The 27,925-nt window shown below is 37.4% G+C and overlaps 2 protein-coding genes and 1 long non-coding RNA gene across 3 annotated transcripts in view; 1 reads left to right on the top strand and 2 right to left on the bottom strand.

Moving 5' to 3' along the window:
• The window catches only part of plppr2a (phospholipid phosphatase related 2a), a gene marked incomplete at its 5' end in the record, with an annotated part of 62,974 nt that extends 60,404 nt beyond the window's left edge, over positions 1 to 2,570 (bottom strand). The window contains 1 exon segment of the mRNA NM_200456.1: positions 2,524 to 2,570.
• LOC141381160 (uncharacterized) lies at positions 268 to 9,513 on the top strand. Its single transcript, XR_012400892.1, has 3 exons — positions 268 to 365; positions 7,069 to 7,380; positions 7,967 to 9,513. It is a non-coding gene; the product is annotated as an uncharacterized lncRNA (long non-coding RNA).
• Positions 9,514 to 26,425: 16,912 nt separating this feature from the next.
• Positions 26,426 to 27,925, bottom strand: part of LOC101884177 (uncharacterized) — a 31,889-nt gene continuing 30,389 nt past the window's right edge. The window contains exon 9 of the mRNA XM_073944222.1: positions 26,426 to 26,578. The gene's annotated coding sequence lies outside the window, so the exon portion shown is untranslated. The remainder of the gene's footprint in view (positions 26,579 to 27,925) is intronic.

Below are 27,925 nucleotides of genomic sequence, written 5' to 3'. Positions count from 1 at the left end.
ACATGAAGCCCGGCTCTAAAGCTCTACAACAGAAAGCTTCCAGTACATGTCTCTGCTTTTAGTGTGCCTTACTCTCACAGCGGTCAACATTTTACATCTGTCAGTGTGCGAGTCCTCAGACAATGTGAAAAAAAAAAGATGAAGAAAAAACAGCAGGCCACAGCATTTAAAAGAATGTTTCCTCGTTGCTAGGCAACAGTGGAATTAAAAGCGATTCTGTCATTCCGAGGGAAAACGTCAGCTGAACAGAGAAGCACACTCTAAAGTGAGGCTACTTTACATGTGTGGAAATCAGGTGTAAAGTAACTAATTACAAATACTCAAATTACTGTAATTGAGTGTTTTTTCTCAGGAATTGTAATTTAGTAAGTAGTTTTATAAATGTGTACTTTTACTTTCCTTTGAGTACATTTTTAGTGCAGTAATCAGTACTTTTACTCCACGACTTTTTTTCAACCTTCAGTAACTACTTTATTTTTTCTTGTCTATGGGGACTAGAAAAACTTGACCAGGCTGGTTATATATAAAAAGAGCAGAGCTGCGGTAAAATAATGAATAAGAAGACTGTGGTCAAGTAAATAAATAAATTAATTTACAAAGTGTGACTGCTGAGAGCAACAGATTCTGGAGCTAGGGACACCGGCCCTCGCGGCCAAAAAACGAACCGGCCTACCGGGGATTCTCCCGGTCCTCCCGATTAGCCAATCCGTGCCTGCCAGTGTGGACCCGGATCATTTTCATTCTAAAACGCCATTTTAAAACTGAAACGTGTCAGTGTAAACAGGGCCTAAGACTACAGATTTCAGCTTTTGTGATTTCTAAGACAATCAAATAATAGCTAAAATCAACAAACCCGGTAGAATGTTTGTGAACAGAGTGCTACTTTAGCCATTATCTCTGCTCTGTCTTTCATAAGCTGCTTTAATGCAGTCGCATTTATATTAACACGTGCTTTGATAATTATGGTAATTTTTTAAGCTTCAAAAACATGCAGGTAAAAAGTGTGTGGAAGCTCATATGGTGTCCTTCCTCATTTGCAGACAGTCTTAAAAGGCACTGCCTACACACCGGCCATGGACCCATTAGAGACGGTCTGGTGCATCTTACACACCGAAATAGCAAGACTGGTGTCAAAACTGTAAGCTAGAATTTTACAGCAGTATCAGTGTGGATAAATCCTAAAGTCACCAGGAGCACATCAGTGACATTCCTGTCAGCTGAGAACAGCAAACTGAAGCTATAATTCACACAGGCTAGACAAAACTAGACAGTGGAAAGTTGGAAACATTTTTTTTTGCTGGTCTGATGAATCTGTTGTAGGATTTAGATGGCAGAATCAGATTTTTAACTGCAAAAAATAATCATCTAAATATAAGAAATAAGTGAATAATTTAATAAGATACAGACTAGTAACAAGTCAAATGGTCTGCAAGTGCAGTAAGATAATTATACTTGGTAAGATTTATTGAAATAAGAAAACAATCCTTGACTTTAGTAAAGAAAACACTAGATAGAAATATTATAACACTTATTTCAATCACTCTAATTCTCTTAAAACTAGCTCGTTAATAGCTTTTAAATGAGCTTTTCTTACTTTGTGTTAAAAGGTCCTAAACTAAACAGGAAAATTACTCTTTATTTAAGAGCTGATAGTCTTAATAAGCACCTAAAATGCAAAAAGCACTTTTATCAGGTTGGTTGTGTGGGGGGAATGCGGGTGTTGAATGACGGAGGGGTGTCGTTGACAAAAGTGAAGAGGGTTGGGGAGTCGCGGAAGATAGTGAAAGTGAACAGCGGACGGGCGAGGAGGGAGGTTGAGGAGGGGGATCGGTAAAATGAGGTGCCAGATCAGATTTCAGAGGTGCCGGATCCAATGTGTTCCGGCACAAATTAAGCCCTGACTGTATAAATTAAGGATCACACATCCATGCATATTGTCCACAATGTCTTATTTAATCAATTAAGACTAGATGTAAAATTATTACTTGTAACTTCTTAAAATATACTGAAGCTTATCGCAACATAACATAGCCAAATGGATTTTGTCTTTAAGGGTGCTTTCACATCTGTAGTTCGCTTCATTTGGTCCGGACCAAGGGCAATAAATTATACATTGTTGCATTTTCTGCTGTCTTTGGGTCGTTTTCACACCACACTGCTGGCTTTATTCCAAACCAGTTGAAAAGAACCAAAATAAAGTCATCTGACAAAATCCACATCTCTCATTGGCCAGATGTTGTTGAACATAGTTCCTAAACTGCTTATTGATTGGTCAGAATTCAGGTGCAGAAAAATGCCAATGAACTCCCGCAAGTAAACAAAACCAGCAGACACAAAATGTCGCTTTTTACTTTGGAGGGACGACTGCGCTGACTGACTGTATGCCTGCTTTAGACAAACTAATCGACAATGAAGCGCAGCTGCTGCTGGAAAACAATGTTTTAATGAATCGCTTGTCACTTCAGGTGGAGGCGTGAATTAATTTAGCTAAACTGCGACATGGTCATCTTGTGGATATATTACCAACGATCCATCAGGAAATGTTTCCCTCTCTCTCTCTCTCTCTCTCTCTCTCTCTCTCTCTCTCTCTCTGTCTCTCTGTTGGTAAAGCGCTGTCAACAAATTTTTTTCCTCCATATCCCATAATGCACAGGGCATCGGCCTACGGCAGCTGGATTAGTCCAAAAGGTGCAGTACTTTTTGCGGTTGGGTCTGTTTTGGTTCGGATCATATTCTCACCACAAACGAACCGCTCCAGGGTTCATTTGAAAGCATAACGAAACCACCACTTCAAGCAGGTCTTGGTATGCTTTTTTTGGTCCGCTTTTGGTGCGCACTTGAGTCCGATTGCTGCATTCACATCTGCCCGAACGAACCGCACCAAGAGGGAAAATTAACTCTAGTGCAATTCAACCAAAATAAATAAGGCAGGTGTGAAAGCACCCTAACAAGTGTAAGTGTGATTAAGTTTCTTTTTTTTTAATTGGAAAGCTTAAATAAAGTTGCCACAGCTATAATCAGAATAAGTGTGATAATTAAGCCGTTTTAATAGGCAAACTCAAACTTAAAACAAGTTTTTACAGCTAAAATAAAGACTTAAAAATACAAGGCTGGTCTTCAATCATGTCTCTAATTGTAATCAAGCTAAATTTGTAGGTAATTTGCCCCATAAACTTCCATTTATACGCACACGAATGCGGCAGACCAGAAACGCAAGCTTGTGCGACAAGTTTTGCAGTTCTCTGCATTAAAAAGTTCAAGCTTGGTGAACTCTGACCTGTGAAATTGCATAACATTGTTGTGTGAGACAAATCGATGATCAAAACATGACCTCTCTGAACAGAAATTTCAAATATGGGTCAATCGCTCACTTTTTTAAATGTCTAGTCATCTTGTTTGATCCTTCCCCTTTTCACAGCGTCTTACAACATAATTTCGCAGGTATAAATCCTAGTGTGACCACAGCATCGGAAAAAAAAATAGTAATCATGAAACAGTCATAGTAATCTTACAGAATCTGAATGTGCATTCTAGTATTATATTCTTAATACAAGTCCAATAAGAGTTTTACTGGCTTGAAAAAGGATTGTAACTCTTGACTGGATAGGAGTTTTTTTGCAATGTGCACACTATAAAAACATGGATCCATCTTGCCTTGTATCAACGGTTCAGCAATAACATATCTGAGATTTGTAGCTGACTGTGTCCATGCTTTTAGGACCACGATGAATGTGCTTTCTAAAAGATAATGCACCATGTAACAAAGCTCAAATCTTCTCAAACTGGTTTCCTGAACATGACAGTGAGTTCACTATCCTCAAATATACTCTAACAGCATATCTTTTGGATGTGGAACAGCAGATTCACATTATGGACATGCGGCTGATGAATATGCAGTAACGCTGTCATGCCAAGCTACATAGCAAGGTGTATATAAAAGAGAGTGGTAAGTGTAAATGCATGTACAGATTGCCTTTAGCATTAAATGCAGAAAAAAAATTGCAAAGTTTAAAACAAGCAAAGACTATTTAAATGTCCTTGCCATTTACATACTGCAATGATAGATTTAGTAGATCATGCCTATAAAGGATTACATTTTAATGACAATTAAGTTTAAAGGGTCCATTAAGTTTTACAAAATTCTATGTTTATACCAATGTACATGTTAAATTTAGATTATATTTCATCAAAAATAATAATTAAAAAAATTGTTGTGCATTTTTTTATTCGATGTTTGACAATCTCAACTGAAACATGAAGAGAGGACAGGATATAGAGTTACTCCCCTCCCTTTAAAAAATAGCTATGCCAGTGAAAGTGGTTAAGCTCAGGCACATCAAAAGAAATGCGTCATAAAGGGGGCGGGGAATGTCAGATACTAGAGAGCATTTGATTGGTCAAAGTATGCGACCATGTGGAAAAAAATCGTTGATTCGTTTAGGCAAAAGTAACAAACTGCAAGCTTTGGATATTTATGCTGAGATATATCCAGCTCCAGACCCAGACACGTTTCAGAACACACAATCCAGGACACACAAACTAGGCAAGGGCGAACCTAATATGGTTAATAGACAGATCAGTCTTCTATTTGTTTTTCTTGTTTAACGACAAATAACTCCTTAGGAGCATTATTGCCACTGTTGTAAACTTCTAAGAGCCCCAAAAACCAGGGAGAATCTTTCTGTTGTCTTCAAAGCAGAATCCTTTTTCAATAAGAAGAACTCAGCGTGGCTGTGGTGTCATCGAAAGCAAACTCTAAACTGCACAGCAAACATTATACATTTTTACATGTAGGTGGGGACAGTCAAACAAGGCATGCAAATGAAGTCTGGTTGTCTGCAGGGCCATGCCTTCTCCAGGTCTGATCTCATCAATATAGAAGTACATCATTACAACAATGTGCAAATGATGTTCTGGAGACAGGGAAGACAATAGATACAGCCATGCTGTGAAACCGATAAATGCATCACTTTAGCTTAGCCTGTAGTCAGCAAAGCAAAGGTTAAATGTCCCTCATAGCTGGCATGTCAAAGAAATGATATAATTAAAAACCAAAGAATATAACTTTTTAGTTATATGTAGATTATTGTTCATTTGGAATTAGACGATAGAAATGTATATTTCCACACCACCTACTGAATTTCACAAATAATAGCGTTCTTCACTCCTCCATCTCAATCGTCATATTTGTGAAGTAGTATACACTATTGCCTATTGTGTACACTATTTGTTAACAACATATATAAAAGTATATTAATGACAAGGTCTGAGAAGTCGTTAATAACATTAACATCTGTCGTAACCATATATGGTTCGCCCCTGCCAAGATCGAGTGACCTAAATTGTGTGTGCTGAAATGTGTGTGTCTACAGCTGGTTATATCAAGTTTGTATCTTCTAAATGCAAATTGTGTCACTGTTTTCTGCACACTAGCTTATAGATATCCTTAAAATTAACATACTGATACTACCACTTAAAAAACTTCAATTTTCATGGGACCTTCAAATCACTTTTTTTTTGTGGACCAGGACATTTTCCAGAATCCAACTGCACTGAATTTCTTTGATGTGCAATTGTCACAATCACCAGCCATCCTGGCTTGTAGATCGATGAAAATCATTCACTTTCACTCACCATATGGACAACAACACATCCTATCATGCACCTCAGACACACCTGTTCCAGTTTTCCATTGATTACACACACAGCTGGGAGCTGCTCAAGACACACACACATCTTTGCTGAGTCTTGTTTTACTGTACTGTGACATTGTGATGCATTTTTCCTTGCCTTATCTAGCCGAGTTTTGACCCTTGCTTTGTTTCTTTGTTCACGTAGTTTGTCGCCTGTACTGACCGCTTGCTTGTTTATTGACCTTGTCTCTGGATTTTCTGTATGTACCTATTTGTACCAGTTTTGGCCGCCTGATCAATCTGTCTAATAAACTGCACGTGGATGCTCAGCACCCACACATTACAGCAATTCAGTAAATCCCTAGCCATTTATGTAAAACTTGGACAACTGAACTAATAATATAAGTATTTAACTACTGTTATTAAACTATCATAATAATAATAATAATAATTCCTTACATTTATATAGCGCTTTTCTGGGCACTCAAAGCGCTTTACACAATGGGGGGGGGGGGGGGGGGGTCTTCTCATCCACCACCAGTGTGCAGCATCCACCTGGATGACGCGACGGCAGCCATTTTGCGCCAGACCGCACACCACACACCAGCTGATTGGTGGAGAGGAGACAGTGATGCAGCCAATTGAATATGGGGATGGTTAGGAGGCCATGATGGACAAAGGCCAGTGGGCAGATTCGGCCAGGATGCCGGGGTTAAACCCCTACTCTTTTCGAAGAACATCCTGGGATTTTTAACGACCACAGAGAGTCGGGACCTCGGTTTAACGTCTCATCCGAAAGACGGCGCTCACTGAGCAGTATAGCGTCCCCGTCTCTATACTGGGGCATTAGGACCCACACAGACCGCAGGTTGGGCGCCCCCTGCTGGCCTCACTAACACCACTTCCGGCAGCAACCTAGCTTTCCCATGTGGTCTCCCATCCAGGTACTGACCGGGCACAGCCCTGCTTAGCTTCAGTGGGCAACCATGTGAGAGTTGCAGAGAGCTCGCTGCCGGCCATAGCTTCGTTAAGCACAGGCAGAGTGAATACATAGAATAACTTCAACTAACTTATGTACCTTCGACTTGTAATGTGGCAAACATGATGCAATCTCCTAAACAGTCTCTAAGAGATGGGCAAAAAGCACACCCAGGCTCATTGCGGATATGTACCCAGGTCTACATTTCTGGGGACAATGAAATGCGTACGTCTGCTCGCAGTTTTTGTTTTTCAAATCCACCAGAGGTTGCTGTGTATGCTTTTTGATGATCTTAATTTTTCTTGAGCGTCCTCTTCTTGCATAATTCTACCAGAGGGCGCAATATACACTTTAACCGACAAGTCCAGCTTGCTGTCAACTGACTGACTGATCGACCACCTTTTTTTAGCCTGTTGTTTACTCATTTACTTTAATTTTTGCTTTTGTTGTATCTAGTTTCTGGAATCGTTCTTCACCGGACTGGAACCCTGTCAACTTGGTCAAACTGGTGACACCAGAAAAGCCATGCACACAGAGATAAGCAGTCAGCTGGTAGCACGAAAAGGAAAATAAGCTGTCTGCACTGTCATACCGCCCTATAGCATTCTTTTTAAAGACAAAATACAGCCAGATATACCTCTGGATACATACAGTAATTCAAGCTCTCCGGAAATGTAGACAGGGGTATGTATCCACAATGAGCCTGTGTTGCAACAACATCTCTAAAGAATAAAGAGTTCAACATTCCTTAATTAAAAATATACACAAGTAATTATAAATTGTTACACCTGGCTCAGGGATGTAACATAATAAGGGAGACGACAACGAGAAGTATAATCAAAAAGAATTTTTATTTAACTCAATTTAAATTATATAATCAAAATATCAGTGTCAGTATGTTCAATCAGTGTGAAATGCAGTATGGATGCAGTAAATGTTGTCAGTGATAGTGTATGGATGCGAAACAAAGCATAATGGACAAATAGGAGCGCGGCTCTGGCCAACTGCCTAGTGAATGGACAGCGGCCCTGACAAACTCTCTGCCGGGGTTTAAATAAGGGCGCTGACCAGCATCAGGTGTGCTGAAGGCACGCCCCCAATCTGGAATCAAAATCAAACACACAAACAAAACAACGCAGTCCTAACACACCCCCCTAAAAAAGGACTGCGTTGCTTTACTATCCATACACTATCACTGACAACATTTACCGCATCCATACATTTGCATTTCACACTGATTGAACATACTGACACTGATATTTTGATTATATAATTTAAATTGAGTTAAATAAATATTCTTTTTGATTATACTTCTCCTTGTCGTCTCCCTTATTATGTTACATCCCTGAGCCAGGTGTAACATAAATGTACTGAACTGTTAAGTTCTGTTTTGTAAGGACTGCCATGCATTATTATTCTGGCCAGATGGCACTAAATGAACAAGTTTTTTTTTTTCAGTAGAAGTTGCAAATTGAGCCAGACTTTGATAACAGTCATAAGTCTGGCAATTTATTACAATATATCATGTTTCACAGCATTTGTAGTCTACAGAGCTAAGCGGACAAACAAAGCCAATAACATTAATAACATACTAACCATAAATCCAATAACCCCTTACTGAAAGAGCCACTTCAGAAAGGAGGGCTTTTCCAGGCATGGAGGGTTGCTGGATTACCACAAATTGAGACTAGGCTGCTATTCTCAGAGGACACTTGAGCTTCAATTAGTACAGTCAAGCGTCTGCAGGCTCCCAGGCGGACCAACTCCATTACAACTCAAAGCTTGCCCTGACTTCCCATTATGGTGCATGTATAAAAATATACATCGTCCACATCAGCTGTCATTTTATGTTAGAGTTCAGAATGATTGTTATTAACGGATGGCGAAAAGTAAAGCAAAACAATCTCCTCCAGGTCTCTGCATCTAATCCTATAATGGAGAAATACTCGCATGTTATATTCAGACTTTCAACTAAACGCTAAAATGTTTAACAAAACACCCTAAATTAGATGGATGTATTGTACAAAGAGAAAATACTCCCACTTACTGCGGATTTTCTTTATTTCATCATGTTTTTTTTTACTATTAATCTTTAAATTATATGGGGGCGGTTTAATGGGATTTTGGATGTGTCACACTTACAAAGCAACCAAATAAACATTACAGTCTCACTGGAGTAATACTAATATGTATTTTTAAAACACTAAAGTGCACCCTTTAGAGACACATCTTTACTCTGAGAAATATCGCTAGGTTACAAAGTATGCTATCCATCTCAGATGCAGAAAAGCTAGTCTATGCTTTTATGACTTCTAGGCTGGATTACTGTAATGCTCTGTTTGCAGACTATGCAGCGCTACTGAAGCGATCCAAGATCGGCGATGAGACGATCCCAAGGTTTCCATAATCCTGGACCAGGCCGTATCCTGAGCAGCTTCTGTGGTGGTCATGGAGGAGTGGAGAGCACTGATTCATGTGATGCTCCAGGGACAGACGAGTCTTTGCTGACTTCCAGCGTTCTCCAGCCTTCAGCGCCTTGACTGCAGCTCTGCACAAGACGTTTGGCCATAGGAGAAATGGTCGTGCCCAACCGAGCCTGGTTTCTCTAGAGGTTTTTTTATCCTTTACTTTCGCCAATTGGAGACGTTTTTTCCTCGCCGCTGTTGTCACTGGCTTGCATGGTTGGGGACTTGTAGTGCTGCACATCGATGGATTTACGCCACAGTGCTTGGACTCTCAGTAGTGAATATTAACCCACACTGAACTGAGTCAAACTGAACCTAAACACTGAAAACTGAACCGACACTGATTTAGTTTACTATGATCTTCTATGTAAAGCTGCTTTGACACAGTCTACATTGTAAAAGCGCTATAGAAATAAAGGTGAATTGATTTGAACATAAGGTGAATCGTTTGAAAGGCTACAACTCTTAAGCTTTTGTATATTTTTCAGAGAGTGATATGGTTAAAAAAGCAAAGAAAAAGAGAACAGTTTCTAAAGAAAGGTGCATGTTCCCTACATTTCTGTAAAGAGTCCTACAAGATGCATGTGCAAAAGGTGTGTTTATTCGCAGTCATGACTCAACTGTTGTAGAAGCAAATGTGAATGAATGAATTTTGGGTTTCACTTGATTTTTATGGTCCCTTAAAAACTGATGATAAGTAATGTTGCATCTACATATCTACTAACACACATAAGAATGTTACTATACTGTTAGTAGTAGACTGGTGTGTTTGACTAGGTTTACCTTGCAATTGCAGATATGTATAGTGCATGATGTAGAATGTCTACTGGGTGAGTTTACTAAAGCTCTAATGACAGATAGTTGGCATGTAGGGTCAACGTTACGTATAGTCATTCATTTATTCATTTTCTTTTCCGTTTAGTCCCTTTATTAATCAGGGGTCGCCACAGTGGAATGAACTGCCAACTTATCCAGTATATGTTTTACGCAGCGGATGCCCCTCCAGCTGCAACCTATCACTGGAAAACACCCATACACTCATTCACACACATACACAATGGACACTTTAGCTCACCTGAATCATATAGCGCACCAGGAGGAAACCCACACCAACACAGGGAAAACATGCAAACTCCACACAGAAATGCCAACTGACACAGCCAAGGCTCGAACCAGCAAGATTCTTGCTGTGAGGCGACTGCACTACCTACTGCGCCACAGCGCTGCTCTTAAAGTCAACTGAATGATCAAAAATGACCATCAGAATAAAGTTACTGAATTCTGCACTGGTTTTGACTAGACTTGGAAGATGCTTGTTTATTTATTTATTTTTTTCAGAAAGAAAAAAAACTATCCTTTAGAAAAGTAACATCTTTTCTGAACAAATCTTAATGTTACTATTAAGGCTTTATTACATTCCTAACCCTAAAAAAGAGCATTGCATACAAGAACCTAAATGTATAGTTCACCAAGGAATATCCTAATTATCTGACCTGTTGAGATACAGATTTATGTAGAAGGATCTTAGTATGCTAATGAACATTGTTATTTCTTGAATATTGTTTTTCCCAATGGGCCCTTTCCAGGTGTCTCAGCAGCAGAAGTTATGATAGTTGGGTACACCTGGAGCACAGTAAATAGGAGAATACAACAAATATTTTTTACACTCGAATTTGCTGAAATTATAAAAGAAAAACTCCATGATGGTGTTTCAAGATTTTTAGAAATAGGAAAGCCGAAGTAAATTGACTGTCCTGCCCTTACATTCTGCAATAAAAATCACATAAGCAGTAATTATATATATATATATATATATATATATATATATATATATATATATATATATATATATATATATTTTTTTTTTTTTTTTTGTAATTTGATGCAAAGATGATATAATGCATGCACATAAATGTACATACTTTTTAAAATCATAATACAGGGTGATTTAAAAAGAAAACCACAACTTTGAAAATTGAGAACTCTGCAAAGGAGTAAAGGAGAGCTAAGCTCTTTCTGTCGTTGATTTAAAAGCTCTAAAGATTTGATCAACTTTAAGTACTCTTTACATTGATTAATTACCCAGGTTTAATCATGTTTCTTTGATTAAATACAGATTTTCAAAGTTGTGGTATTATTTTTTTTATCACCCTTTATTGTAAAAATTCTTTAAAACTAATTTAAAACTTAAAATTATGAGGACCGTTAAATGCATTATAACAGTCTTGTGGAAAAAAAGCCCATAAGACTTTAATTGATTGAATGTAATTTTAATAGGTTATAGATCTGATTAAAGAAGAAGAAGAAGAATTCACATTGTGAACATTTAAATCTGAATAAAATATTAATACAAGCTAATATTTATCTAATATTTAGTTGTTGTTTTTTTACAGTAAGTACACTATAAAATTATGGATTGTTGCAAAAAGACAAACCTAGTGTTGTTGTTGTTTTTTCTTTGAGTTCAATTTAAATTACACTTAGTTGGGTTATATCAGTGATCCAATATAGAGTAAATATTTTATTGCACCAAGAACATTTTCATCCTGAGCAAACTGTAAGGCACAATTTTAAAAAAAATGTATAATTTACTAAAACAAATACAATGTAAGTTTATTTGCATTTTCATAATAATTATTGTAATAAAGCAGCTTTACAAAAGGTGCATATTATTGCATTGCAATCAAAATCAGAAAGGTAAGGTTATTAGTTACCATAGCTTAATCTATAACAGTGTGAAAGTACACCTTTATTTCACAAAAAACCCACAATACACTGAAAAAAGTGTTGCATGCAGAACTGTTGCAAACAATTAATTTGTGTTGAATTTAAACAAACAAATTAAATTCAATAATGTTCAGCTTAATTTGTTTGTTTAAATTCAACACAAATTAATTGTTTACAACCACTTAACGTAAAAATATTGAGTAAATCCAAGGAATTATCTTTGAATAATTTTTTTCAGTGTATGATATTTCTCTCTTAGACAATTCATGAACAGTTTCAAGATGTGACATACATTTTTATTGAAATCCTAAACGTTTTGCATTATAAATAAGGGGTCTCTCTATTATTACACCAAAAAGGGTCATGAATTCAAAAATGACATTAGGATTCAAGCAAACCAAATCCCACTGATTTTCCTCATATTAGCCTTTACAGCAAATTATAACTAATATGTGAACTGTCCATTTAACAACCTGACAGATTTAATCCAAACACGAGCCATCATGCATCCTCTATTGATGAAACTCGCACTCACCAAGACATGCTGCACGATTTATCCAGTCTCTAACACTCATTCTCTCTCTCTCTTCTCTGCATCCCTTCATTCGGCCAACCCAACATAATACAACACATGCTCAGCACTGTAATCCTCTTGCCGGCGTGCTGCTGTAAGCACCTGGATTACACAGTGTGTGTGTGTGTGTGTGTGTGTGTGTGTGTGTGTGTGTGTGTGTGTGTGTGTGTGTGTGTGTGTACGTGTCTAAATCTACTACACTAGGCTACTGTCTCATCTTTGATGTGGACGCGTCTCCAGATTTCAAGCACCCCCTACCCCCCAAAAAAACCACATGCACGTTTCAAAATCAAGTCACCACGCGCAAAGCATCATCCGACAGCATCGCAATTCCAGGCCATTAAATGTGGGGGATGCAAAAGCCAATAAGAGCGTAAAACCCTAAAGGGATTTTGCCATACAGGGTAATTAGAGCTAGCGTTTGGGGAATACCACACCCCCACCATCCTCCTCCTCAATGTCCTTATGATTCCCAGCGATATGGAGCAGAAAACATCACTCATCCATCCGTCCATCCAGAGTGACTCACTGCACATTCACCCCAACATGCACCAAATAATTACAGCCATGCACAAAGGATGCACGCGTCGTATTTGATGAGAAAATTGTGGCACTTACTTCACACCATGCAGCGGTCGCGATGGTTTCCTATGCGGTGGCCATAGCCTGCGTTTTCCATGGAGCTCCTGCGCGTCCCTCTCTCTTCCTTCTGTCCTTCCACCCACACTAGATATTTCTTGCGGAGCTTTTCCTCACATTAGCGCGTGCAGATGCGGATGCGCACTCGGTCTGTGTGCAAACCGCACTCTCACGCGCAGGCGGATCCCCGTTAATGAGGCGTGAGGGGTGAAATCGTCACTCCGCCGCAGCTCAGCCTCCGGTGCAGAAGCAGGAGGAGAGAGTCTGTGGGAGAGAGAGTCTGATTTACATTCAAGAGCTCGTGAATCTCTCTCTCTCTCTCTCTCTCTCTCTCTCTCTCTCTCTCTCTCTCTCTCAGAATTCAGGTAACGGTGTGAGCTGTGGTGAATGTAGGTTACGTTGTATTCAAAGGATAATACAAATAAAAAATACTACAGAAATTTAAAATACATGGTATAATGTTTTTGAACCATATAGCCTAATATATTATATAGTACAAGTATTATAGCATTATTATTTAGCAAGTATTACAGCAAATGTTAATAAACGCTACTACAGCATACTTAAAGTAATATGAGCTATTATTAGTTAATACCGAGGTCATTTTTATACAGAGCCTTGAATATCTGCGATTGGAGTATTCTCATGTATTTTAAACGCATCTAAGAAAAGGAAAATGGGAATGTCTCAATGGACAGATATTTTATTTAACTAATAAGGCACAAGTACAAAAGTAGCAAACACACTGCTTTAAAGGGTCACGAAACACCAAAACACATTTTTTGAGCTGTTGACAGTCGTATATGTGTCCCACACTGCTAAAAACACTATTAGGACACCTATATTTCACTAAAAAGTGTAAATTGGTTGTTTTTGCGTTATTTCAAGCAAATTCGTACTTCCTGTTTGAAACGAATTTTTGAAGCTGCGTCACGGTCATGACATAATAGCGTGTATACCAGCGTGCAGACTGGACGTCTGTGCCAGAGTGTGCCTTATTACGTCTTACAGAGTGATGCATTAATGCATGAGTAAGGCTTGGTTCAAACCAATCAGCGCGCTCTATTGTGCAACTTCATTAATATTCATTAGTGTCACCGTCTTTACACCACAGAGACGCCACGTTGTGTTGGCAAAACAAGCGTGAAGTGTTGCTTTTACAGTTTGCTGCCATTAAGTTTCGTTTTCATTTTCTCTCTGTGAGAGCTCAGAGTCACGTGTGGATTAACAGTGTACGCGACGCTCGACAACAATAACTTAGGTGTCTAAGGAGGAACATTGTTTACCTGAGAGCTGTTCTCATCTGCAAACACTGAAATCCGGATTCCGGATGTAGTCTTCTCTTCATAAAGACGCGGCTCTAGTTGCTGGGGATTGTCCTGTCTCTACAGATTTGGTAAGTGAGCGACCAGTGCTCTTTGTATATTCAGTTTGTTCGTATCAAATAAGTTAACTATTGCATTGAGTGCAAACATGTTAGCACCGCATTTTGTGACCGGAATAACACACGCGGCTTTCGGACGCTACCTGCCGTGTGCATCTAAGTTTCCGGGAAATGCGGAGTTTTTTTTTCTGTCATTCGCCGTGCGGTATCAAACATTGCATGAAAAATACACGCTTAGAGCAGTTCCTCGAAACAAATATCTCATTTGTCGCGAGGGGCATGAATGAATTCCCTGAATGAAAGAGCCAAACTGCAGTTAAAGTCCGACATTTAATAATTTGGCAAATAATTAGGTTAAACACCATCCCTTTCTCCTGTGTATTTTGACTGAAACTCGCGCGTGTCCAAATAGACACTCCCACACCCTCCCACTTTAGTTTCTCCGACACTCCCCCCTAAACAGAGCTGGACACCCCCACTTTTCTGACTTTTTCCAAAGAAGAGGTGTGAAAACACCCTGCTGAAACGAGGGGGTTTCATGGCCCTTTAAACCAGGAGCGCCCAAACTTTTTCTTACAAGGGGTCAAAAAACACACTTGATTGAGGCTAGTGGGAACAAAGTTCCCATGGGTAACTTTCTAATTTATTTAATAATATTTAAAAAATAACTAGAAAACATTGCTTTATATTAACATATTAATTTTGACCTTTTATAATGGACATATTACAGTAAAAATAAAAACATTTACTGTACACAAGGGTACGCAAGCTGCATGTCACTGGTGTGGTATTCAGAAGGTACATGTTTGTACTTAAAGGGTACATATTGGTACCTCAAAAGTACTGTATATATACCTAAAAAGTTTAAGAGGAACACTTTTGTACTTTTAAGGTACTATGTACCATTGAGGTATTAATATAAAACTTTTAGGTACAAATTTGTACCTTTTGAAAAGGTACCACCCAAGTGACAGCTCGCGTACCTTATTTATATACTTTTAATAAGTATATAAATAAAGTATATAAATAACTTTTTTCCCTCACCAAAGTCTTATGCATAGTTCTCTATCAGTTGAATGATATTATTTACATTTTAAAAACTCAGATTCATTTACAACATTTAATTCAGATCTGGGTTTTTTTTTAACGCTCAGCAATAATAATAAAAAAAAAGGATTATGTCAAACCAGAAACAACAATGTTAAAGGCATTCACCCCAACCCTCTTCCACATTGTGTCTTCTCAGATAGGATTGTGGGCCAAATCAAAAGTTACACTGAGCCAACTTTGGCCTGCATGCCCTACTTTGAGCATCTCTGCTTTAAACTTTCATTAATCTGTATATACAGCATTTACACTTGCAGAAAATACAGTGTTGTACCAAAGAAGGTGCAAACCATTTTCACTTGGGCAGTACCTTTTTATGGACAGAATTGTACCTTAAGACAAAGAAACAAATTTGCATCATTGCAGTTTGTACCTTTAAGGACATGATTTGTACCATGGGAAAGTAAAATGTACCTTTGGTTTTTAAAACCTGCAGATGCAATAGTGTACCTTCGTCAAAGGTACAAATCTGATCCATGAAGGTACCGCACAGTGAAAAGAGTGACACTTTGTACTTTAACAGTTAGTGTCAAAATGCTTACCAAATGTTTATTAGAAAGCCTTAAATGTTTAGTTTACAATATCTCTAATCTTGTTTTACCAGTTGTTTTGTATTATAGAACTTATTAATGTTTATAAGTTATTTTAAACTTATGCTTTTAAATGATGATCTTTGTTTTAATATGGAAATTATTCATGAAATCACTTTGCCTTTCCAGTCTTATTTATTTTCATAGATATTGCAATAAAGGAGTTGTTCAACATGTTTGTACTTTTTATATGGGAACAATTGTGTACCTTCATTTCAATTGTACCATAAAAGGTACAGAACAGTATCATAAGAGGTCTTTCCTGTACCATATAAGGTACAACTTTTACAAAGGTACAAAACATTACTTTTAACCAACGTGTACCTTTTTTTCTGAGAGTGTACAGTAGAGCTTTGGGTCAGGATGTTGTCAGAATATAACATCAGGGGTGGATTTAGTAATTTGGGGGACCTAAGCAATTCCAGCCATGTGGCTCAAAAGACCTAATATACACCTTTTTGATAATAAAAAAACAGCTTCTAATATAACTCCATATCTTTTTTTATGTTTTATCTTTATGCAATATCTACATTTTAAATGATTTGTTTTCTTAAAATTAATTTGCTACTAAAAACAGCCTAATAAATAAATACAAAATAATAAATGTTTTTTAAAACAAAACTTTTACTTGATTTGATTGCTGGACTGCTCTATGATTGGGGATGTAAGACAAATTTGCATAGATGTGATAAATAGAATATTTTTTTGTAATAATTAAAATTCTTAAAATTTTGTCAGACCCTCACCATACATACATATGACAGGAAATGGTAGAAAATACAATGTTATAGCTATAATTCATATTTCTAGATATTTATTGTAGGCCCCAAAATTCCCTGGTGCCCCAAGTGTCTGCTTACTTTGCTTATTGGTTAAATTCGCCCCTGGACAACACTATCCTAAATTGTTATCTTTTATATGGTTTTTTTTTAAAGGTAAATGAAAGTGTAGTGTAGAATATAGAGCATTGTTAATGTCAGAACTCCACTATTTAAAAAAAACCCTGCAAGTTCTGAAAGAGATTAAGCCTCAGCCAGGCTAACGTAATTCAAAAGTAACTTAACACATTGCTTACCTTAAAAATTAGGTAACGCAACTAGTTACTTTTTGGGTGAGTAAATCAATATTGTAACCGATTACTTTTAAAACTTTCCCCAACACTGGTAGTTGTTGCACCATAGCAACTATAGAATTACCACAACACAATAATTCAAGTATTTTACTGTAGTATGGTTCAAAATACACTATAAATTTACTATAGTGTTTTTAAAACACTACTTTAGTATTTTTTCATGTGAGGGCTCAGGCAAGCCAACGCCTCTAAGGAATCTAAAACAAACAGCTGCATTGCACTCATTTGCAGTGTTTGCAATTAGCATGCATTAGTAGCTATAACTGTCAAGGAGAATCAACCGTAACGCAGACACTATATGAATAATGACTCACGTGGAACATGCTTATTTTGCTGCCCGAGGATTTGGTGCTAAACTCTTTAATTGCTTCAGATTTCTTCATTAAATTGTTAGTTCACCCATAATTGGCCTCAAGGCATCCTACATGTATATGTCACTTTCTTCTTCCAGTTGAATTCAGTTAGCTCAAGTAATGATTTACAGCCTGCACATCATAAGATTTGGTTAATATAAATTCATTTATCTTATTAAAATAATTTAAACTTTTTATTATTGTTATTATTATTATTGTTATTATTATCATTATTGAAGTCATATTTATCAAATGTATTCTGTTTGTCATTATTTCTTATCTACTGTATTATTATTATTTTAATATATTTTTTGGGGTATTTGATGGTTTTAATATTTTACATTTTTAAAGTGCTTTTTTTTTTAAAGAAAATAGACGTTCATGACCAATTTTTTGTCTTATTACAGATTAAAGAGAATTTCTTACAGTACACTAATTTATTTTAGACCGATCTCCTGCCACCTTCCCGTTTTGTTATTTCCTCCGGAAAACTCCCGTAATGTCCACTAACATTGGTACAGGATCCGATCGCAGCGGCCGCCTGAAACAGGCTTCATAGTAGTTACTAACACCACAATACACAGTACCCAGTTCTTAACAGTGTTATTCAGACACCTCACCCCCGAACCTATCCCCCCCTCCCCCAGTCTCCCAGACTTTCACAGACAAATGTTGGCAGGTATGATCTCTGGACTTGCTGCATAAGACACCAATATTTTAACAACAACAAAAAAAATCCCTCCTGGCTATCTGATTTTAGGCATTGTTACATATTTTTAACAGATAGCAGATAGGAGGAGGTGTTCTGTCGATTTGTCCTACCTTGTGTGGGGATGGATTTTACTCTGAATTAAAAAGAACCCCGTAATAAAAAACAAAAACTCTGGAATGTGAAGAAAAAAGCCCAGGACAGACTTTCCTGAACTTTCCCTCCCCTCTGGTATTGATAAATACTCAGGAGACTGGTAACAAGGTTTTGTTTACTATCTTTGATCAAATCCTATCAGATGTGTAAATCTTTAAGTCACTGGTTAACTTTAATTAAAGAACCATTTAGTTGTAACGACCGGGGAAGGGAGTGACAGATACAACTTGAGGTAAGATCCAATATGCAGGTTTATTCAGCGTCAGGCAAGCAGTGGCCATACAGGTGCAAACGGGTATATACAGGCAAATCCAGAATTGTCGTCAATATAACAGGCAATAGGTCTAAAGGCAGGTGGCTAAACAGAATAACAAGGAATGCAAGGCTAGGGTCTAAAACCACGGATAAACAAGACAGGGAGAAACGCGTTGTAATGTCACTATGTAGCAAACAAAACTCTGCAAACTGGATGAGTTCATGAGTGTCTTATGTATGGTGTGATATCAGCCTGTGACAAGGTTCAGCTGGTGATTGTAATCAGGCTAGATGAATGAACAGTTGTGCGTGTCTGCAAGAAGTGCATGTATGAAAATGTAGTCCTGGGATATGCGGAAGTGTAGTCCTGGTAAAGTGGAAACCAGCGATCTCCGGAGAACGATCGCTGGTTCTCATAACATTAGTACTCTCCAAGTATATTTAAAGAGAAGGACGAAATGTTTCGGGGTCGCAAGTCTATATCCAGACCAGCCCGTAGTGAAGAGCTCTCAAACTCAACACTATGTATAATTTAGATTTGCATCTCTTAGATTTACCTTTGAGTAGTTGATGTTCTGCATTTATTTCTGAATCGGCTTTTATTGTTTGATTCTGTAATCGGCATGATGCATTTGTATCTGGAAAATAAATGATAACCTTTTTGATTAATTCTGGAGTTTCCTGAATTTATTGTATCCAGTAGATTAAGTGGAGTCTGTGCTACCATTAAAAGAAGATATTTTCTCTTTTTTCAGACCATTCTCTGTAAACCCTAGAGATGGTTGTGCATAAAAATCTCAGTAGATCAGCAGTTTCTGCAATTCTCAGACCAGCCCATATGGCACTAACAACCATTCCAAGTTCAAAGTCACTTAAATCACCTTTCCTCCCCATTTCGAACTGCAGCAGATTATCTTGACATTGTCTAATGCATTGAGTTGCTGCCATGTGATTGGCTGATTAGGAAATTGCATAAACGAGCAGTTGGACAGGTGTACCTAATAAAGTGGCCGGTGAATGTATCAGTATATTATATCAGTGAATGACTCCTGGTCATGCACGAAACTTACAGATAACGTATATTAGATGGAGATCCAAAAACGCCACTTATTTACACTAAAGAAGGAACAATATTATTGTGGTGAGACTCACTAACTACCCACAGCACAGTTTAAGTAGGCACATAATGGGGAACTGTGCCGTGCATCTTGCATTGGGCACAGATTTTCACATGTGCATTTCACTGTTGCCTAATTTGCATAATTCCTTCAGTGAATTAGCTGCCAAAGCAACAAAAACAGCTTCCCCAAATAAACTGCGCGATCAGTGGGACCGACCCATTCTCCCCCACAGTGTTATGTTCGACGGGTAATTGAACTTCATGTTTCATTAGAGCCATTTTAGAAGATCTTGTAGAACCTTTTATACGCCTTTTCTGCCGCCCTACGGCAAATGATGCATGTTATTCAAAACACAGATGGAGAAGTGATGCAGACTACACTGCCGCGACATGCAAATAAACGCCCTTCTTTCATTAAAATTCATGACAAAAAAAAGAGGTCAGAGCCAGCAAGTAGTCAGAGTGGACAGGTACACAGTGCAGTATTTCTGCTTTCTTTGTCAAGCACAATGGAGCTAAAAAAAAATAATAAAAGGGGAAAAAAACACCTTCTCTGTTGAAGTAACATTTTTAGGGAGCCGTTTTGATCCATTTTTACTGATCAGCCTGATGTTTCTGATTTGGATTGAGTTTAACAAGTGGTTTTTAGGGCGTTATGGATGGTAGTTTGGTACCATTTTGGAACCATTACCGTTTTGGTAATAGATGGTAGTTATGGATGACATTGTTAAGCCTGGTTATACTACACAGAGAGTGATTGCTGCTTATTTATACTTCTGCGTGCTGTTTGTGTTGCTTTGCAATATTCACAGTTCTGAAGCGCTAATTGGCAGGAGGTTTTTATGTTCCTCAGTGTCGAGTGTCTTTGCAGGGTGTTTTGTTTTTTCTGAATGCTACATTAATGTACAAGTAACTAAAAAATGTTCATTCAGACGCGGGAATTGGCGGACGTGCAACAACTTTAATCATAAGGTAAACACAAAACAATAGTTTCCATCTAAAGCTACTTCACGGGACTCCATACTTGTAAACACTAGCTCCAATGAATTTGCACGCTCTCAGCTCCGCCCACACTTGTCAGTGACACCAAGCCGACCAATCACAGAGCTTGTGCTACGCATCCTTGCAACGTGTAGTTAAATGTTTTGAGAGGTGTGCGCCAGCCACAGCGATGGGTATGCGATCGCGCAAAGCCTACGGCAGAACGTACGCGTGCATAAGTATAAATTAGCTGATCACACCGGACGCGGTGTACTTATGTCACTAGGCAATGACTGAAACAGTTGCCTATTGTGCGTGCGTTTTGCGGTTTATATTGTTATAAATAATACAGCTTCGGATAACTCAAAACAGTAACCACTAGTCTCTCCTCTGTCTTTAAAAGTATTCGTAGTCGTCTTGACAACACAAACAATGCTGTCACCTCAATAGAAACCCCGCCTCTGCTTTTATTTGATTGAAAAATGAAAAAGACGCTACTGACGTAACACTATTTTTCCATTTAGAGTTGACAGCATGCAATGGCAAAAACACGAAGCGCAGCAGGCAGTTAAAACGCGAGGCACACAGGGCGAATAAGCAGCTCGCAAAACGCTCACGGCCGTTAGTAAACCTTTCATAAAAGACGCCTCATAACACAAAAAGCGTGTTGAGTGTGATCAGCCCCTAAGCAGTGTGCTAATGCTCGTGACCGCAAGTAAATCTTTCAAAAAAGCCGCCTCTCAACGGAAAAAAGCGCATTTAGTGTGATCGGCCCCTAAATCAGCCCTTAGGCGCTTGTCAAAGAAGTTTTAGCGGTCCAGAGTGATCGATAGAGATGGAAACATTATGAGCTGTTTTGTATTAAATATTGTTTTGAAAGTACTCGTATTGTGAAATATATTATCAGCCTAATATGAATGTTTATTTATTTATTTATTTATTTTAAAACAGTTTGATTTAGAGACTAAAATAATGAGGTAAATGAGGGATTAAAAAAAAAAAGAAATCAGATCTTAAACGTTATGATTTTGAAATGGAAAGACGGTTTACTGAAAGCCATCGGGCTGGCTGGCTGAAAATAAAGGTCCTTGTGCAGGTACGCCATTCCTGAAGAATATCTAATATCATATTTTTACAAAAAAAAAAAAACTGATTCAAATACATCCTTAATATTCTACGTACAATATCCAGCAGTTATACAAAAATTTTGTTGTATGCTAAAGTTTCAAAGCAAATGTAAGAATGTCAATACTATGTTTAATAATAGAGCAAGTCTCAGAAAATAAAAGTCAGTGACCTACAAATCAAGTGCTTTTCAAGCAAGAATAAATGTAAGTACATCTCTTACTAATTCTTATTTCAAAAGATATAAACTGGAACGATGGCAAACCTTCACAACAACAAAACAACTTATGAAATTTCACCACACATTTATCATTATTTTGCTCTGAATCTAAAATCCTAAATTATTCAGATGAAGAAACGGGCTATTTCCTCTTACATGTTCTGTCACGGCACATGAATCTCATTTGCACTTGTTTGTATGTGGCGGCGTCTCAATCCACACGCAAATGTCTCAAATCACAAGCAGGCCTGAAACTAGAGACAAATAAAACAATGCCTTATATTCTGACAAATAAACTTAGAACAACATACAGTTTCATTTTGGAACATTTCGGCCATTGAAAGTGAACAGGTTTTTTGATAGACTGTCACTATACCTTGAGTTTTTGCTCTCTCCTCCTGTTAGCTCTGTTACAGATTATCTCTCATCTGCTTATATTAGCAGTCATAGGATCGCAGATCATTTGAGCTAATTCGTTCCACCTGTCTCTTATTCCCTTTTCCTATTTATAGCACAACGTTTCTCTTCATGTTTGTCAGTATGTTGTCAATTATTTGTGTGCATATTATTTTGTTACTTACAGTGTATTTATGTCCAGCACTGACGATGAGTGAGTGTCCTGTTGTTTGGACGTTTTTTCCACAGCACTTCCCCAGCGCTCACCCGACTGGATGTTTACTTTGATTTTTGATTTTTCCAGGACTACCTCCTCAGAAAAGTCTTTGTTTCACTCTTTGTTTTTACTTGTCATAGTATAGAGCTAAAAATATGCCAAAACAATCTGTATTTGAAATGTGTTAATTTGAATTATTGACAATTGCATTTGAATAAATCAGAATTTTTATTTGCCGTTCATTTTTTTTTATTTGAATTTCATAACTTGAATATTGAACACAACTGAAGACTGAAGACAACTGAATTTTTCAAGGCTGAATTTTTTTTAATAGACATTTTCAAACTTCAGTTTTTTTGTGTTCTGAATTCATAGACTGCAGATTTCCAGTTTGTAAAAAATGATGAAGAAATTCAGAAAATCACATTCAATATTTTACAATTCAAAACCTAAAATTTAGATTGTGAAATTCAGATTCAGCAGAAAGTAGGTCAGGGGTGATCAACAGGGAAGAATAGACAATCATCAAAAAGTCAAAGAATCACTCAGGTCTGCTTGATTTATAGTTATGGACGGATTACGAGTCGGGGCTTTGTTGAGGTGTTTCTGAAAAAGGTAAAAAATAAAAAATAATAATAATAATTTATCTACATAAAGTCTATTGTAAAATTAGACTCATATGTATTTTAGCTTTAAGTATAGGGAAGGCTGCTTTTATTTTCGGGTCACATAAAACAAACCTTATGTTGAAAACTCAAGTGGCTTTCCCTGTATTCTATTTACAACAATATAGACTCTTACTGTACAACAATAAACAACTCTTATGTTGTTGATGTTCTGAATTTTTTCATCTTAAAACTTGAAACTGTATTTTTACAAACTGTGGACATCTGCAGTCTATGAACTCAGAACACCAAAAATCTGATGTTGGAAAATACGAAAAATCTGCCTTGAAAAGTTCAGTTGTCTTACATTTCAGATGTTCAACATTCAAATTAAGAAATTCAAATTCAAAAAATTGTTAACGACATATAAAAATTCAGATTCATTAAATTACAATTTTCAATAATTCAAATTAACACAATTCAAATTCAGTTTGTTTTGGCATATTGTTAGTTCCTTATGTTCGCTCTTTCTTTTACTTGAGATATACGCAACACTTAAAAACTGTAAAGTTGCATTCCCTGAATTTCCTGACCACATTTGGGATTGCATTCAATTCAATTTTTATTTTTTAGCATTATTTTAGTGCCATTCCTTGTCTTAATGGGGAGGTTATCTGGTCTGTTTATTTATCCTACTGTTGAAAAGCTTCTTGTAATGACCAGTTATCTATGACATGGCTCCATTTATTTCAATGGTGATTGTCACTACATTAAGATATAAAGCAGTTCATTTTTATTTGGGTATATTGACATTATATCAGTTAACATAAGCTAATTTCTTAAACTTCAAATGCGGCGACCATAATTTGTATGGCTAAACATGATAACCACATCTACCATACTTTTTGTTGTATATTTCATAGATTCATCTTAGAAGTAATTGAACACAGGGAGAACATGTTGCAAGTGTGTTTTTTTGTTTTGTTTGAGGAAATCCTTTTCGTAAAAGGTAAAAGTAATTTTACGCACATTCATACATTTAATTGTCACTGAGAATCATTGTTTTTCATGTGGCGGCAGCAGTTAGAAGAGCTCTGAGAGTCTGGCACAGTTCAGCTGAGTGAGTTTTTCCATCACGTGAGTCAGATATACGAGGCAAATATAGGAATCCTCCTCTGTTCATGTTTTGCATGCATGACTGCCTCAAAACATCCCATCATACCACTAGATTAATATTTCAGTGATGTGAGAGGCAAATTAAATGCGTGTGCATGTATGTGTATGTGTGTGTGTGTGTGCATATGTGCTCATGTGTGAGAGTTCATGCATTTCACTGCATGTTTCATATGTGATGAAAATAGCATGTCCTACTGACCTCTGTTTTCCTCTGATCTTCTAAAATGCATTTCTGTCAGGATGACAATTTACGGGTTATGTTAAGTCAGGTATATAAATGATGACTCTTTTACATTCATTAATTCCATCATAGGGGCGGCCCGATGGGTCAGTGGTTAGCACTGTTGCCGCACAGCAAAAAGGTCACCGTTTCAAGTCCAGGCTGGGTCAGTTGGCATTTCTGTGAGGAGTTGAGCCCGTGTTGGCGTGGGTTTCCTCCGGGTGCTCTGGTTTCCCCCACAGCCCAAAGACAGCCTTTTTGAGGGATGTAAAGAAACCAATGGTCCAAACAAATTTCCTGTTTTACATTTTTAATTTCTACAGCTTCCGAGAATCCAAAAAGAGACAAATGTTAATAAATAATGTTATGATAGCTGTTTTAACATTAAGTTATGTTTGATTTGCCTCTTGTTACAGTTAAGAAATAGTTTGATAACAAGCAGGAAATGCTCAAGGGCCAATGACATCGCCACATTGAAATGGTCTACAGGATAATTGGCTAAACTTAATTGGCCTTAGTGTATGCATGGAAATGAGAGAGTGTATGGGTGTTGTGGCCGGAAGGGCATCCACAGCGTAAAACATATGCTGGATAAGTTGATAGGTCATTCCACTGTGGCGACCCCCTGATGAAAAGAGACTAAGCCAAAGGAAAATAAATGAATGAATTATATCATCATTAAACGAAGAGAATTCCAAACATTATTAGCCTGACTATTGTATTTCTCCAGTGTGATCAAATATTTTCTCTCGATTGTATTCACATTTTATTATCATAAATGATTTTAAACTTGCCGGTAAATGGATTAAATTGACGCATAGTATTTAAAGGTGACCTATTATGTCCCTTTTTACTAGGTGTAAAATAAACCTCTGATGTCCCTAGAGTGTGTCTGTGAAGTTTCAGCTCAAAATACCACACAAATAATGTTTTATAATTCTTTGAAGCTGCCCTTATTAGGCTTTGATCTTATGTGTGGTGTTTTAGTGTCGCTTTAAATTCAAATGAGATTGTGCTCTTTGCTTTGTTTAGATTTTAGTAACTATAACTTTGGCTTTTTATTCAGTTTGTGGTATCATTTTATCTGTGTAATGTGTAATCTATTCATAAACATTGATGTGGAAAAACAGCGCCTCAGTGCGTCCTCGTGGGTGCGCTGGGGAAGGGGTTTTAACCTCTTACTGTTCCTATTGGCTATAGAAAAAAAAAAAAACGTGTCAAGCCATGAGAACCGAACCGAAAACAGTGTTAAAAAAATCAAGGTATGTATTGAACCGTGAGCTAACTGTATTGTTGCATCCCTAATACACACACACACACACACACAAAATTTATTTATATTACGACCAACCCAGATTAATGAGGTAAATAAGTGACTTTGTTAACATCAGATGTTCTCTGAGCAGATCAATGTCTCATAATAAAATGTAAGTGTGCTAAAAGACCACTTGAAAAAAACACCAACGAGCCAATATATATATATATATATATACTACATATATATCTATACATATGCATGAGGTATTAAGATATAAAATGAAATAAAACATAAACAGAGACTGAAAGCATTATTTTACATAAATCCTGTTTTCTTTTCAATCTGGATATAAAATCTTGACATTTTGAAATGTTTTTTTTTCCAATGACAAAAAAAAAGTTTACCATGCATTTGGGGTCACAGAGTAGCAGATGTGAGCTGAATGATGTGGAAGTGTGTCATGTTTAAAGGCCTGGGGCTCTCTGGGTTCCTCTGAATACAGCATGGCCAAACTCTTGAGTTAGGAAGTGTTTGTGAGTCGTGCCAGACCACATCTCCTGCAAACACACACAAGCATGAAGACAGGAAAAAGAGGACAACTGGGCTGTAGGAATCATAAAACCATTATGGATATAGCGGATTATAATCAGCTCTGTGTGGAGTAAATTCATTGGCAAAACTTCCCCCAGTTCCCCATGCACGGCTTAAGGCTAGTCTTAGATTAAATTGCATGTTTAAGGCATCTTAACTGAAAATCACTTGCAGATATCTTAAAATACATCAGTGACATGGTTTTGTCTATTGAAACACAACAGCAATGTGTTTTGTAATGCAGTTTCATTGGCCTAAATAACCTAGTAGTCTAGTCCTGGCTTAAAGGTGCAATAGGAGAGCTTGAAGCACTGAAACCATCCCTACTGGTACATATCACCCTCTGAAATGCATTTCAGAGTAAAAACAAAAATGACTGCCATATTAAAGTGTAGTTCCAAACCAAAGCCCTCAAAACTGGCCACTTCGAAGGACCTTTCAGAATGAAGAATTCAGGAACCCATGGTTCTTTGTGCAGGGAAGTTGTTTATGATCACACAGAATGACAACTGAAAGCTTGACTTTACCTATATATGTATGTATGTATATTATTATTCTATAGGCAACTGGTCTAATGTATATAAAGGTAAAAAAATTATAAATAAAATATTATTTTTATATATACACTACCTGGCAAAAGTCATCTGGAATGGCATAGAAAGCGTTCTTGTAGGACTTCCAGAGTCAACAGGACTATCAATGAATCTTTGTATTCATTTTCAATGCCTCCATCTTACCTCGGACATGCTCAAATATGTTCATGTCTGGTGACTGGGCTGGCCAGTCCTGGAGCACCTTGACCTTCTTTGCTTTCAGGAACTTTGATGTGGAGGCTGAAGTATGAGCAGGAGCGCTATCCTGCTGAAGAATTTGCCCTCTCCTGTGGTTTGTTATGTAATGGGCAGCATAAATGTCTTGATACCTCAGGCTGTTGATGTTGCCATCTACTCTGCAGATCTCTCGTTCGCCCCATACTGAAATGTAACCCAAACCATGATTTTTCCTTCACCAAACTTGACTGATTTCAGTGAGAATCTCGGGTCCATGCAGGTTCCAGTAGGTCTTCTGCAGTATTTGTGACGATTTAGATGCAGTTCAACAGATGATTCATCAGAAAAATCTACTTCTGCCACTTTTCCAAATGGTCAACTAGAAGTCAAGGTATTATTTGGGATCTTACAACAGGATCGACGACAAGACTTTTGTCAGGTAGTGTACAAACTGCAGTATATAACAAACATAAAAAATAATGTGCACCTTAGACGTTCCAAGCATGTTTTGTGAGGGCGTCAGAACAAAAAGTGTGATGAAAG

The sequence above is a fragment of the Danio rerio genome, chromosome 3, assembly GCF_049306965.1.
Source record: "Danio rerio strain Tuebingen ecotype United States chromosome 3, GRCz12tu, whole genome shotgun sequence".
NCBI classification, from domain to species: Eukaryota; Metazoa; Chordata; class Actinopteri; order Cypriniformes; family Danionidae; genus Danio; species Danio rerio.
Note: the sequence above shows the minus strand (reverse complement) of the source record. Positions and strands in the feature narration are given on the sequence as shown.